The 13,293-nt window shown below is 36.5% G+C and overlaps 1 pseudogene; it reads left to right on the forward strand.

The window, feature by feature from the left end:
- Window positions 1-5,824: 5,824 nt before the first annotated feature.
- The window catches only part of LOC129061810 (nascent polypeptide-associated complex subunit alpha-like), a 39,463-nt pseudogene continuing 31,994 nt past the window's right edge, over window positions 5,825-13,293 (forward strand).

A 13,293-nucleotide genomic window follows, 5' to 3' on the forward strand; every position in this document is an offset into this window, starting at 1 on the left:
TGGTGACAATATTGAGTGAGCATGTGTACTGTGTGGCCATTGCATTCAAAATGACTGAGTAAGTAGAGCAGCGAATCTGCATCAAATTTTGCATTAAGCTTGAACATTCCTCCATGGAAACTATTCGGATGATTCAGACATCCACAGCTACAGGCAAATGATGATTGGCAGCTTCATCACAATAACATGCCCATTCATGTATTATGCCCCATGCAGAGCTTTTTGGCAAAACATCAAATCACCCAGGTGACTCAGTCTCCCTACAGCCCAGATTTGGCGCCCTCAACTTCTGAATTTTCCCAAAACTAAAATCACCTTTCTAAGGGAAGAGATATCCTGATGAGATTCAGGAAAATATGACAAGGCAGCTGATGGTGATTGGGAGAACTCTATGAGGTCTGAAGGTACCTACTTTGAAGGGCACAGAGGCATCAGTGTCCTATGTACAATGCTTCTTGTTATCTTGTATCTTCTTCAATAAATGTCTCTATTTTTCATATCACATGGCTGGATTCCTTCTGAACTGACCTCATATACAATAAACACATGTCTTTCTTCGAACACAGGTGTCCACACAATTTCCTCCAGAAGAAAACTCAGGCAGTGTGTCTAATACCCATATATAATTTGGGATCTTTGTAAGTTAGCATCTGTACTGGCAGTCTATAACGAGTGCCAGCAATTTTGTAAAGTAGACAAATAAGCAGGTAGGTTTTATCTTATTTTCCAGAAGAATTAAAGTAAGAAAAATACAGGCAAACCTTTAGTAAGTAGCCCTTAAAGAGGCAAAAATTTCTGGAGGGCCTAACTCCAGTACCAGTTGGCTTAGCCTGGTATTATCAGAATCCCAAAGGAGCAAATACCTAACATTGAGCCATGGGGTTTCCAAGGAGACACAAATCTCTCCATCTCTTTAGATCTCAGTATTATACACCATAGAGTCAGGAAGGTGTACAACCCGAGTTCAAGTCCTCTAAGTTGAGTAGCACAGATAAGACTCAATCTCAGTTTACTCATCTTCAAAATGACAATGATAATTTTGCAGCAACAACATGAGTAGTTGGGGGATATTTTCTCACCACTTATCTGCCTCTTCTCAGAGAGAGAATATAACACCCACTACATTCTCTAACACTCAACAAGAGGGTGAGTGTTAGATGGAACAAATATTGTCTTCCTGTTTACAAGTTCAATAACAGCATACAGAGTCTCCTACATGGGGATTTTCAGTAGGCCCAGTGACACAGTAAGTAATAAAATACTAAACTGGATAACTGTGGCAGAGCAATGTCTGGTTTTATATCAGGATGGAGTAGAGTCTTAAGTGTTGTCATAAGATTAATCCTCAATGCCATCCTGAATGGGGGCACATAACTACAGGTCTGAGCTATGTTCATCCTGTGGAATCTTCACTCTGCCCAGACTATTGAGACAACCAAACTGTTTTCTGCTTAGATAGTAAAAAAAAGCAAAAGTGACCTTAAGCAAATCCAAGTCATCATTCTTAATAATTCTCCAATTTGGCTGGATTTTGTAGTAGGGAATCGCTATCCATGAAATGTTTAGTCCCAGTAACCAGTGAAGAAGGGCTTCATAATGTTCCTTTTACATATGAAAAATGTGGCAGAAATCAAGAAATCCAAGAGAGATTTGACGCTCAATAGACTGTAAGTTCTTTAAGGACAAGAACGATGTGCTATTTACCATTGTATTTCCTATGTATACCACAGTGCCTGGGCATAGTAAGTGTACAATATATAGTTTTAAAAGAATAAACTAATGATTGAATTAACAAACTGTCATGGCTTTCTCTCTTCTAAACTTGGATAGGATGGGTACCAGTAGCATTGAAACTAGAGTCCAAAGAGAGGACAAGAGAGGGCACTGGACATCCTTGGTTCCACATTTCTTTTTTTCAGTTTGGATACCCAGTGCCTCAGAAATGATGTGAAGTTTTTTTAAATATATTTTTATTGATTATGTTATTACAGTTGCCCCAATTATTTCCCCATTCTCCCCCTCCATTTGGTACTCCACTTCCCTCCAGCAATACCCCTCTTAGTTCATGTCCATGGGTCCTGATTATAGATTCTTTGGTTTCTCCATTTCCTATGCTATTCTTAACATCCCCTTGTCTATTTTGTACCTACCAGTTATACTTTTTAAACCTTGCATCTTTTCTCCCATTCTTCCCCTCACCCTCCCAGTTGATAACCTCCAAAAATGATCTCCATATCTATTATTCTGTTCCTGTTCTGGTTGTTTGCTTAGTTAGTTTGCTTGTTTGTTTGTTTGTTTGTTTTTAGAGTCAGTTGTTAATAGTTGTGAATTTGTTGCCTTTTTGATGATTATAGTTTTGATCTTCTATTTCTTAAATATGTCCCTTTAACATTTCATGTAATAATGGCTAAAGCATGGTAAACTTCTTTAGCTTCAACCTTGTCTGGAAAGCACTTTATCTGCCCTTCCATTCTAAATGATGGTTTTGCTGGATAGAGTAATCTAGGTTGTAGGTCCTTGCTTTTCATCACTTTGAATACTTCTTGCCAGTCCCTTCTTGCCTGCAAATTATCTTTTGAGAAATCACCTCACAGTCTTATGGGGACTCCTTTGTAGGTATCTCTCTGCTTTGCTCTTGATGCTTTTAAGATTCTCTCTTTATCTTTAACCTTTGGCATTTTAATTATGTTGTGTCTCAGTGTGGTCCTCTTTGGATCCAATTTGTTTGGGACTCTCTGTGCTTCCTGGACTTGTATGTCTATTTCCTTCACCAGACTGGGGACATTTTCTTTCATTATTTTTTCAAATAAGTTTTCAATTTCTTGTTCTTCTCCTTCTGGCATCCTTATGATGTGAACATTGGCATGTTTGGAGATGGCTCAAAGTCTTCTTATACTATACCCTTTTTCTTTAATTCTTGTTTCTTCATTCTATTCTAGTTGAATGTTTATTTCTTCCTTATGTTCCATATTGGTTATTTGAATTTCAGCTTCCTTCTCTTTGCTGTTGGTTCCCTGTCAATTTTTCTTTATTTCACTTAGTGTAACTTGATTTTTTTTCTTTATGTTGTTGCCATACTCAGTGAGATCTTTGAGCATCCTAATCACCAGTGTTTTGAACTCTGCATCAAATAGGCTGGCTATCTCCATTTCACTTAGTTCATTTTCTTGGGTTTTGTTCTGTTCTTTCATTTGGGCCATATTTCTTTGTTTCCTCAATTTGGCAGCCCTCCCTGTGTCTTTTTCTGTGTATTAGGTAGAGCTGTTTTGACTCCCTGTAAAAGACACCTGTAAGTTATGTGGGGCAAAGTTTAGATAATCACTAGTGTGGGGAAACCTGCTTCACCTCTTTGTGGCTCCATGTTGGGAAAAAGCTCAGAGAGGGGACTGCGTTGCTGCCTGGCTTCTGGGGATTTGCTCAGCACTTACCCCATTTCCAGTCACCTCACTCATTCCCTATACGTGACTGACACCCTTGAGCTGTTGCCCTGGTGTTGAATCCCAGACTGGGTAGGTTTGCATATGTTTTAAGACCATGCAGGCCCTTTAAGCAAAGTTTCCTGAAAATCAGGCAGTTTCTCTGATGCTTCAACCCCCACTGGTTTTTACAGTGAGAAATTATGGGGAGTTATCTTCCTGGCACTGAAACCCTGAGCTGTGGTCTGGCCTGGGACTGGGATCACTTGCTCCCAAGGCATCCCTCCTGATTTTTATCCACCACATGTGAATGTGGGACCACCCATGCCCATTCCACCACCACCACCTCTCCACACCACACTGTGTCCTCTCCTCTCTCTGCCCTGTCTCTCTGTCTCTGCCCCTCCTACACAACTGGATGAACATGGCTTCTTTAAATCCTTGGTTGTTGGACTTCCATACAGTTCAATTTTCTGACAGTTCTGTGTTTGAGATTTAGCTGTAATTCCTTTTTGTGTTTGTGCATAGAGACAGAACATGTCTACCTATTCCTCCATCTTAACTGGAAGCCTAAACTCTGAATTTTTTTGTAAAGTAAAATGTATACCCATCCTATGGCCCAGCAATTTCACTCCAAGGTATTTACCAAGATAAATTAAAACATATATTCACAAAAACACTTGTACAAGAATTTTTATAGATGTTTTATTCAGGAATGTTTATTTAAAATAGCAAAAAATTGGAAATAGGCCAAATGCTCATCAATAGGTAAATAGATATGCATACTGTGGTATATTTATATAAAGAAATACTACTCAGCAATCAAAAGGAATATACCTCTATTACATGCAATATGATGTTTTGAACTTCATATGAATGAAAAAATATAATGTGTGCTATGGCTTCTTTTGCTCAACATAATAATTTTGACATATGGCCAGGGATTGCTAGAGTCAGTTTGTAACAGTTTACAATAGCTGGTTGTGTACATCTCTTCCCAAATCTACGTTCAGTGATGTCATATTGGTAGTTTGAAATTGCCAATGGTAGAAGTATTTATGTCATGGAAATTGGCAAATGTTATGCAAACCTGGGTTGTTTTTTTTTTTTTGAGAACCAGAAACTAACATTTTATTTCAATCTTTTTAAGTAAAAAAGAAAAATATTCAGAAGTCCTGAAATCTTTCCACTAGCTCATCCTCTGATGTTTGCACATTCAAATCATCACTGAAAATAGAGTGCCTCACCTAGAATCCAGTGAATACTCAGGTGAGTGACTTTTGCATAGTGGCCTTATATCTATACAAACTCTCAGCTCAACCAAACTGCCCATCTGGGATGAGCACCTGGTCATAACATCAAACTGGACCCAAACTCTATTTCTAGACTTGATGTTTACCCTAGCTGTCCATCCTTGATTTCTGGAGATTGGATCTCTCTAAAGGTCTTTGACTTGGTGCAGACCAGGCATCTACCAGTGGGAGAGATTTTTTTCTCTTTAATAATTTATTCAATAATTCATATCATGAGCCACAGTGTAACTTTCTACACTATTGCTCTAAATAATAACAAAAACTTCCATCTGTACTATACTTAAGGCATTGCTTTTAATAATTAATAGTTAAATGTCACTTCACAGCTTACAGAATGCTTTAATATTTATCTCTTTTAGCTCTCATAGCAACCCAGAGCAAAAAGTAGTATTATTATTCTCCATTAACAAATGAGTAAACTGAGGCTGAACAACAACAAAAAAAAGAGCCTCAGAATCATTTAACTAGTAGACCTATGAGCCAGGCACTCAACCTAGTTCCTTCTACTCACCAAGTATCCGATCTTAAAGAATGTATGGTAACTTCAACCTTGTGACTTTGAAGCATCTCCAAGGCTTAAGGGCATCTGGATAATTAAGATCATCTGATGACAGGTAATATACATTGCTATGACAGTGCCTAAACTTGATTGAAATATAACTGTAGAGAGATGGTGAATAGGTTCCTTGTTGCTGTATTTCAAACAATTTTATTATAAATTAATGTATATTCATCATTATAAAATAAATTTTATAGAACTTCTTACTTCAGTTCCCTTTCAGTTCATCCTTCCACAAAGTGTTTTTGCAGATACAAGGGTAAGAAAGCTGTGTCCCTGGCCATGCTTGCCAAAGTACATGTGCTGGACTTTTCCTTCCTGACTTCCAGTGTCCTTCTGGACATCAAGTAACTTGTACATCCCCTAAGGATTAAGGAAACCACTTGGGGCAATCAGATGGGGCTAGACAAAGTATCAGGTCACAGCCAGGGGAACACCTGTTGAACATTTCACACACCATGTGCAGGCAATTTGCCATGTAAGACCCTCAGCAGAACAATGATACAGAAACAGCCAAGTAAGCTCCAGCTCGTGCTATGGGCGATGTTCTCTGGATGGCGACAGATGGTCTGCACTGGCTGGCTCCCACAGGAGTCCCTGCTGCTGATGACTGCCGTACTCAGCTGTCTGACGATGGTGACTCTGCTACTTTCTATGATTCCCTGAAAATCCAGTTGCCTCATCTTGGGTCCCTCCAATCTATTTTAAAGTCCTTTTCCACCCACTTTTCTTCATTCTCTACCATCCCAGGTGACTCTCCACTGCTCATGTCCATCACTTAGTTTTAAACTGGGCATCTTTCTTCTATTGATTTGTAAGCATTCATTGTATATTGAAAGAATTAATTCTTATTTGCTGAAGTTATTTTTCTCCTGTTATTTGTCTCTTACTTTTTAATAGTGTGCCTTTTTTCCTATTCAGGTATCTTAAATTTTTGCTCATTAAATGTAAGCCTTTTCCTTTATGATTTCTAGATTTTGTGTCATGCTTAGAAGGGCCTTTCCTGCTTCAAGATTTTTTAATTGCCCATGTTTTTGTCCAATTTTTTTTTACAATTTCAGTTTTTACATTCAATATTTGATTTATTTGTAACTTATCTGGGATAGGGAATAAATTAGTGATGCAAATTTAAAGTTTTCAGATGGCTAACCAGAACCCCAACATCTTGGCTGCATACAGATACTTGCTCCTCCAATTTGAAATAACAACATAATAAATTCCTTACATACTTGGGTCCGTTTCTGGATTCTCATTTCTATCCCACTGGTATGTCTATCTTCAAAGTTTTCAAATTGCTGAAACCTTACAATACACTTTTTTGGTGTGGCTGTTCTCCACACCTGGCCCCACCCCCTATTATTACTCTTTTGTTTCACAGTTTGCCTGGTTCTCTCCTTACATTAACCATGAGCTGAACTTCAGTATCATTTTGCATGAGGTCTGACCTCAGGAATGCAGCAAAAAATGGAAAATGAGAGGGTAGGGTCTACTAGTGAAGTATCGTGTAGACCAGCGATTTTCAGCCTTTTTCATCTGAAGGCACACATAAACTAATTAGTAAAATTCTGTGGCACATCAAAAAGTATAATTTTTGCCCACCTGACAAAGAAAACAGGTATAGTTTTGATTCATTCACTCTGGACAGCTATTGTTGTGTTGGTTATTGTTATTTTTTTATTTGACAATCTTAAGGCAAAGGGGTCAGGTATTTCATGTTTTAAAAATTCTTGTGGCACACTATTCGAAAATCACAAGTGTAGACTGTAGACCTTTACCTCGGACTCTAAAATTAATTTCCCTTATTTTTATGATTTCTGTAGAAGAACAAGGCTAAAATTGAACCTGGCCAATTATTCACTGGCCAGTCCAAGCATGTAATAATATAATTGCTCCTCCAATTGCTGGCAAGCAGGAAGGCTATATTGAATTCAGCTCTCAGCTGGACTACGGGCAGCAGGTAAGTCTGGGTAAATTGCTCCCACCACTGAAATGCTAGTGAGAAACACAGTGGACATGAGAGGGGATAGGTAATAATGAATGCATTTGCCATTCAAAGGCCACAGAGTTAAGAGAAACTGTGTTCCTATTCTTACCTCCAAGGCAAGGAACCATAGTCGTTGTCTGGCTTACTATTGCAAACAACAAATAGATGGGCCATCCTATAGATGCAGAATGTATAAACAAAGTTAGAGTGGAGGAAGTGGAGAATTTGACTTGCACACTACTGGGTAGATATGGTGTATATTTTCTAGCTTGCGACCCTACTAGAAAGTCATCTCCTTCCCTGTTATGGATAACATTTACAGTATTCAGAATAACACAATCTTACTATCAAAATTTTTTTCTAGATAAAAATTAAAATGTCCCCCCAAATTTTTTTGTTAAATGTGGTTGAAAAACCGTATTGAATTTAATTTTAAAAACTGTAATCTAAAATTTAAAAAAATTGGAGTAGAAGCAAATGGCAAATCTAGGTAGTAGAAGCTTTAGCCTTCCCCAGACTATAGATTTCATCTGTGAAACTGATGAAATCTCATATTGCTGTGAGCTCCCAGAACTAGGACTGCTTTCCCCACAACAAGTTAAGTTTTACTTAGATTTTCTCATCACATTGAAACAGAAGCTTTGAGCCAAGTCCTTCTATTCTCCTTTAGTCCTTAACACATACAACACTAAATAGTATTCAAATAATATCTTACAACTTCCAGGCCTCTGTTGAAGATGGAATATTTTGAAGTATAAGGCCCTCTCTGGACTGCCAGTCTGTTTTAAGAATGGCTGCCAGGGAAGCATTTGACCTTAGACTACAGCCAACCTCCAAGTTGGCAAGTAGGCAATTATTTCATACGAGGAATAAATTCTTTCCCTTTTTGTCACCTCCACTGAAGTAGAAATTTGGAGATTGCAGGGGTCTTATGTTAATTAAGCTGAGATCCAAAGTGATATCAATCTCAAATTTCTTGACTTATCTAGTCCACTGAAAGGAAAGTCCTACTCTATTCTCTAATGGAAATATTAAAGTGTAAACAAGCATAATTTTTTTTATAATGAGGGACTTTGTATGATCCTTGTACAAACATTACACGATCTCTTCCCTTGCTGCACATGTATAATTTATCTTTTAAGAAGAGATTCACACATTCAAACAGAGCACCTCACACTCATGGTCATAGCTTATGAACCACAGAATGTTAAGCGTCTTTAAAATGCACATGCCTTTTGACTATTTTACCCAAAATTCAAAAATTATTATGTCAAAGTAAACAAAAATTATATGTATTGAAAATTATTTCTAATAAAATTGAAAACAACTAAAATGTCCAATAAATGTTTATCCATATAATAAATTATTAAACTGTTAAAGAGCATATTTTTGAAGAATAGTTAATGATATAGAGCTATGTACAAAAACTAATATAGAGTATTATAATATGTATGGAGCATTTATAAAAGTATAAAGTATTCATAAAAATATTAATATAGAAATCCAAATTTCCCCTCACTCCCATCATCTTATTCATAAGGAAGGACACTAAATCCAAGGGATCATTCACTCTTAACTTCCAAGTTACAAACCCTCAGGCTTCCTTCTGCCAAACACCCTTTTGGAAACCATGGGTTCTCCAAGACAAAGAACATGGGCAGGATCCAGAGTGCATGTGCCATTTCCCATTTATCCCCGAATGCCAGCTCCCTCCTAACAATCAAGCTCTATGAAAGGGAATGAAACAGAGACTACAGAAAAGGAGCCGAAATTGCACATATAATTTCTGCTCATGTCTCAATAGGGAGAAGTCTGTCACATGGGTACACTTAGCCTCAGGGAACCTGGGAGATGTAGATTTTAGTTTGACAGTCATGTATCTAGGAAGAAGAGCAGAATGAATTTTGAGGTCAACCAGTAGTCTACCACATCACATTATATACATTAAAAAAAAAATAGAGGCAGGAAGTATACACAAATGTTTACAGTGGCCATCTCTAACTAGTAGAACTTGGTGTGATTTTTCTTTTTATACTTTCTGAATTGTCTAAGCTTTCCACAATGACTATCTATTTCCTTCATAATATAATGAAAAACATTATTTACATAAAAAAGTCTAGATATAAATACTCAAAAATATATCAGCAGTTGTCTTTGGAAGATGAAACTACATGTATTTTTCTTTATATTTTCTGAATTTTTGTCATTTATTTAAAGTTTGACAAAATAGTTCACCAAATGTCTTAATTCCTGTAGAGGCATGTAGAAACAGTGTGATGGCCTATATTTGGGTTCCACACACGGTCACAATTACAGTGTGCTTCTGTCAGAGCCCTCTGTTTTCTTTGTTTTAAAATGAAGAGTAAGCCTGTTTATATGTGACTCTCAGTAAAACTACATATCATCTGAAATTCTTCGACCTGCCCCCCAAAGCAACCATTTAAAATAACTATCTTGTTCATTCCTAGAATGGAAATTACATTCAACTGCTAACTAGTTCTCTTCATAGCAAGTTACATGTCTCCTTACCTATGTAGCAACTTCTTCTATCTGTGCTCAGCTATCCCCTTGGTGCTGTCCCTTCTGTCCTCACATTTAACCTATATTATATTCAAACAGATTTATTTCACTAAACTAAGTCCAAACTCACCTACTCACCTTGATTTCCACTTTTGGAAGGTCAAAATGTTATCGCCCCTAGTATAATTAAATTTCAGTGGGACATTTTTGAAGACCTAAAGAAATCAATTCTGAATAATTAGATCATAGAAACTGAAAGAATAAGAAATTAAAATATTTGGAAGGCCTAGGATTCTCCCAGTAAGTCTTAAATCCTACTGTAAGGTCACTCAAGGATAGCTCTGTTTAAGAGCATGTACAAAAAAGAGAAATCAGTTAAAGCAAACTTAAAAGAAGAAACAAAAAGTAGGCACCAGTACTCTGGAAATGTTCCAAAGTTGTAAAATACTTCTCCTGTCTTTCCCCCTTCTTGCCTTTCTTTTCATCTATCTTTCTACCTTACTCAGTATCTGAATATCACACAGAAGGCAAGTATCATTGTAAAATATATATATATAAAACACTTACCAGTTATCAGTATTTACCAGCACAAAAACTGCACCTTCACTTTTTCAGGGAACAAGTGATATGGTTGATAATGTGAAATTTTATCTTGTGATTTTCACCAAATGATTTAGTTAAAATAAGAATATGTATTTATTAGGCATATTTGTCAAAATCACTCTGAATAAGTATGCTGACATCCTGGATGACTCGTATACATCTTCATGTGAAACCAGCCCAGACTGACTGGTTTCGTTGACCTTCAACATGATGATTTGGTGGGGAAGAAGGAAGCAAGATGAATGACTGAAAAGAACATGGTTCTATTTCACTTCTCATCTTATATTAAGGTTCTAATATAAGAACCTCACCTCCCTACTTTCAAAATCTTCTTTACTTTCAGTAACTTATTTTCTTATTCAGTTGTCCTCCTGATAATACAGTTCTTTAAAACTTCACAATGTTGTAATTTCTTAGTCATTTTCCTGACATGGTTCTTCCTTCCTTCTTTTTTCTTTGGAGAAGCACAGATTACAGTGACTCCTGGCAGCTGTCCTGCATCTCTCTTTGCAAAGACTGAGGCAATGAATTAGCGAGGTCTGATACATTTGTTAGTCAAATTATCCTGGGATTTTTACTTATAACTACTATTTTATTTATAATATAAAAAAAGAATAAGCTTCTATTTATTTCCTTATTTCCGGCTTCCATTTTCCTGACCTAGGCTATCATTTATGAAACACAATAGGCAACTAAGAAATAGGTCGATTGTTTACTTAATTTTTAAAAGGAAAAAGAAGAAGAAGAGGAGGAGGAGAAGGAGAAACTTACTTGAAATATCAAGTACCCAGGGCTTTGTAGAATAATCTCAAGTTTATTGACGTGTTTTTAGGCAAAGCTTTTTATAATCCCCAACCCTTTATACTCTCCAGATTTTAGAGCTTATTGACTTTATGTATTAAAAATTATTATAATGTTTATATCCATACCAATAAATTCTCTTTAAAATTTTGGTCTAGGTAACTGTGCTAGTTAAGTCAGCATTGTCTAGAAAATATTTTTAAAATAGCATCTGTTGCAGTCTATTTCTAGCATAAGCTGACATACTAGGTCACCACCAATTTTGGCTGAACTAGGAACTCTTTCTCTCTAGCAAATGGATCTTCAGAGGACAATGGTCCATCCAGAATGAAATGTTTGATGCCAGTGAAACACATTTTTGTTTCAACAGAGCCCACTTCCATTGTCTCCCCAAAAGAACACTCCCCACTATACTCTGGGCAGCAGAATCACAAAGAGCTAAGACACGGACTAAGACTATGACATTTAAGTGGTGAGTGCCTTTCTAAAACAGAAATGGTGAGGAAAAGCATACTTGATATAAATTTTGCAAATCTGTAAACTGATAAGAAATTGTTAATTGGGACTAAGAGATTTTTAAAGAGTCTTTTATTAAGATAAGCTCTATGAAACCATGAATACAGAACATGTAGAGAAAAATTAGTTGCTACCTCCATCTGGAAGGCAAACTGAGGAGATCAAGGACATCTAAGGCCTGGAGACACTTAGATGAACCAATAGGATTAAAAGCTGCTCCTTCTAAAAAAAGCTGTTGATTTTCTCAACAATCAGCAATTCTAGACTTTGTATTAGGTGTTTTATTAATTACTGTTTATAGCAGCATACAATGAAAGAATATAAATATGTAGACAGGTCTGAGTAGTAAATTGTGGGGGCTGAGGGGCTTGTGGGGGAATGTCAAATTTTAAAAATAAATCTGAACTGAGAACATAAATGAGATAATCGATTTTGACATCCAAAACTAATTTCACATTATGAGGTATAATAAAATTCATATTTGTATTCATGTAATAAATACTTCTCAAATTTGTATGGCCCTAATACAATAAGATTAAAAATATTCTCATTGTTTATCCTTTGTGATCAGTTGTTTATCTTGTGTTAAACAAATGTTGTGGGAAGAATACATGAGAACAGGCTCCAAAGTATTCCTTGGATGCTCATCAACAGAAACACAGAGAGACAGCAGAGCTCAGAACTTGGACAGATAAAATCCAACAGGAAAACCAAAAGAAAACTGACTAGAATTTTAAATCTTTAACAATGAATAGAGTTGTGGGATTACTGGTATAAATGCAAACCTGATGCTTCAGAAAATAACTTTGGATTTTTTATTCTAAAAAATAAATACATCACCTTGCCTCTCCAAGGAGATCCTTAATGATAGATGTGCCAGGGCAGTGTGTGTGTGTGTGTGTGTGTGTGTGTGTGTGTGTGTGCGTGTGTGTAGTGTGTATGTTATATATAGTTTTTTTTTAAAGCAAGAGAAAAAAAATGAAGAACATATAACATATGGCATTCCCTATCGCCTCAGCTGGTGTTTGCCATTTCCTGCTTGTAACTTTCTTAATTTTACATCTTCTCCTCAATTTCAACATACTAGACATTTTAACCAGATTTGTAATTTGGCCTTCCTGGTTTCTTCATTTGCTGCCCCTGCTCCTATTAATCTTTTCAGTTATATGACTAAGCCTATTTGATTTCAAGAAAAACTAATAATTACAATGCCTAGGGTGTCTTCATGAATAATCAATAATGAGCTCATTGTGATGTGGCTGACTGGGGAAGTTATGCTTAGTTGTAAGAGGCAATAAAGTAAAAACATATTCTAACATTTTAATCAAATTCTATGGGACTGACCTATGTGATGTTAGTGAGAATAAAGATCAGTAAGGGACATGGAGGCAACCTATGAAACAAAAAATGTATATATAACTTACTTGGAGTAGTTCAAGCATCATCCCTCAAAATTGGACTTCAATTTTATTAACATCTAGCCCTAGCCAAAGCTAGGCTGCCTAATGAAGCAGTTTTCTTTGAAAAAGACAGAAAATAAAACTGGTCATTTACCCTCAGGCAAACAGGTTAAATATTGGC

The sequence above is a fragment of the Pteronotus mesoamericanus genome, unplaced genomic scaffold (genome assembly GCF_021234165.1).
Source record: "Pteronotus mesoamericanus isolate MK-2021 breed Mesoamerican mustached bat unplaced genomic scaffold, CSHL_Meso_final scaffold_651, whole genome shotgun sequence".
Lineage (NCBI taxonomy): Eukaryota > Metazoa > Chordata > Mammalia > Chiroptera > Mormoopidae > Pteronotus > Pteronotus mesoamericanus.